Source organism: Ornithodoros turicata, chromosome 3 (genome assembly GCF_037126465.1).
Source record: "Ornithodoros turicata isolate Travis chromosome 3, ASM3712646v1, whole genome shotgun sequence".
NCBI classification, from domain to species: domain Eukaryota; kingdom Metazoa; phylum Arthropoda; class Arachnida; order Ixodida; family Argasidae; genus Ornithodoros; species Ornithodoros turicata.
In genome coordinates this window covers 60,389,886-60,392,441 of record NC_088203.1, presented here as the reverse complement: position 1 = coordinate 60,392,441, position 2,556 = coordinate 60,389,886, and the positions used below count along the sequence as shown (strand labels likewise).

At 48.7% G+C, this 2,556-nt stretch overlaps 1 long non-coding RNA gene across 1 annotated transcript; it reads left to right on the top strand.

Moving 5' to 3' along the window:
* Positions 1-920: 920 nt before the first annotated feature.
* Positions 921-1,319, top strand: LOC135387171 (uncharacterized). The gene is made up of 3 exons (XR_010420910.1): positions 921-961; positions 1,022-1,085; positions 1,167-1,319. It is a non-coding gene; the product is annotated as an uncharacterized LOC135387171 (long non-coding RNA).
* Positions 1,320-2,556: the final 1,237 nt, after the last annotated feature.

Genomic DNA, 2,556 nt, shown 5'->3' with positions numbered 1-2,556 from the left:
CCACCCTGAAACGCTTCCCACTTTTCGGTGTCGTAAGTCGATTACCCGATGTCCGATTTAGTCGAAATTTTGTGTGCGCGTGCTCTGTTCCCTGCTCTACAACTTTCCAATTGTGACCAGCCGTCGATTTCCAGTGGTTAAGACGTCATTCGCGAAATTCCTGACACCGACCACCGTTCACCGATTTTTGTCCCTGTCTTCAGGCTTGAAGCCCACGGTGGATCCGACTTCCTTTTAATGGGCACACGCACTCGACATGGGAAACGCGTAGAAACTTGCCGCATCTTTCTATCCCTCTCGGTTCTCGAGTTAGAACACCGTGGCAACGGCGGTTCTCTGATACATGGGCCTGGGGCATTTTTTTCGATATCGGGTTCTTGCTGGCGTAGGAAGGTGATTGAGATGTGTTTTTGAAGAGGAAAACGTCCTCTTTCCGATAGCGTTGGTCCCGTCTTCGCGCGACTTTCCGTTCCCTTGCTACATTCCGAGGAGCGCCTGGGCGCTGGGGCATGGCCTGGCGGGCAGGTGGCCTTCCTGCCGTTTCTGCGCTGCGGGCGGCGTCCATTTCGCTTGCAAGCTTCGTTGCGTTCGCACGCCTTTTTCTGGCTCCCGTTGTCTCGCGTTCCGTCGTTGCTCTGGTGCCCTGGACTGCTGTGAATGTGTTTTTATGCCCTACTAGTGTTGCCTGGAGGTGCTTTTATGTGGGTTCTATTACTTTATGCTAGCAGTGTGATTATTACCCTTTTGATTCCTATTACCCTATGCTTTATCTTTCAGCTAAGTGTACTCGTGACCCTACCAGCACTTTTCAAGGTGAAGATGCAACATCGTCAGTGGCCCCGTTACTAATGTCTAATCTATGAATTTCAGATACTTTCGACGTATTCATTGTGGTGAACAACGCGGTTGGCACAGCACACTCACGACGTGGGAAGGTCACAGAAATGTTGAAAGACATCAGGTAAGTTACGCTAAAGTGCGTTTCAGAGCTCTTCATTGACTTGTGTTTACTGCGAAACAGATTGGGCATACGCTTCACCCGTGCAACTTCGTCATGTGCTCCACGGCTTTACGGCTGTGCCACTGTATATAATAAATGCTGAGTGATTTTAATAAAGAATTTGCAGGGAAGTACAATGTGTCGCACCTTGTTGACTCTTTTACAGATGTGTGGAAACGTCGTAGCGGATGAATGTGAATTATGGATCTCCAAGTGGCGTCGCCCGCGTCATTTTCAAGATTTTACCCGTTTTGAAGGTACGTAGTGAATGTGCGAGGCATTCACGTTCCTACTACGTGGTTATCCATGCGTTTCCCGTCTTCGCTGGCAATAGGGCTGTTGATAGCGAGAATGCTAGGCTACTGCAGACTGCAACCATAGGCGCTGTGTCTAAAGGTATGCGTACACGTCAATGCGTACTTCACAGTGACATTTTGCTGTAGCAGTGTTTTTGAAATTACATTTCTTGCAGGTTAAGCTCACATGACGCGGCAGGGAAGGGAGTCCGTGGCGAAAAGTGAATATAGCCGAAGTTGGATAGCGTTAATTTTTGCGCACGAAAGGCAAGCTGGACACATCGCAAATCTCCAGTTGTACGAAACACAGTGCAGCATGGTCGTCGGTTATGCCAGTGCTTCAACATATGTTTCAGCGTCGCACTTCGGACATTGCGGGCATATACCTTTAAGTTTTTCCCCGTGTGGACCGATGCTGTGTGTGTTCATGGACATCATGTTTTCAAAGACATGTAAGTTCTCAATAATAATGCGAAAAAAATGCTGGTCATGTTACGCTGTGATATATTACCTGGTGAGGTAATACGATGCTATGACGCTCAGTTTCATACGAAATAAAGTGTTTGATCTAATGTTGCTTGTTTGTGCCACTGATACGCACTGCTTTGCGGTGTTGATGTAATGTTCAGAGAACGCCAGTAAGCCTGGCTAAGGCACGGGAAAAAGGTCCACTAGAGGTCCGTAAAAGGTCGTCATTGACGTACTATGGACTTCCTTGGGACGTGCGCGGATGTTATTTTGGCAGTTCTGAGTACGTCCCAAGTATGTCAAAATTATGTTTCAGGATGTCCTCAGGATGTCTTCATCGTCCTGAGGGTAACATCATGTAGACGTCCTTGGGACATCGGTGGTTTACTGGGACACGATCTTGGGTCGGCGCTAACAGTGCGTCTCGGCGAGACGTCAATGTTCCACGGTGACAACGCCACCTGTGGAGGCCGCGGTGCAAGCCAGCAAGTACATATACAAAGTGAAAATAGCCGAAGCTCTGTAGCTGCACGTTGAGCATATGTATACAATTTGATCGTGCACTCCCAGCCAGGTACAGCTGTTTCGTCCTACTTGGGACTCGTCAGCATGGCGTAAAGGAGTGACACGATCTTGGGTCGGCGCTAACAGTGCGTCTCGGCGAGACGTCAATGTTCCACGGTGACAACGCCACCTGTGGAGGCCGCAGTGCAAGCCAGCAAGTAGATATACAAAGTGAAAATAGCCGAAGCTCTGTAGCTGCACGTTGAGCATATGTATACAATTTGATCG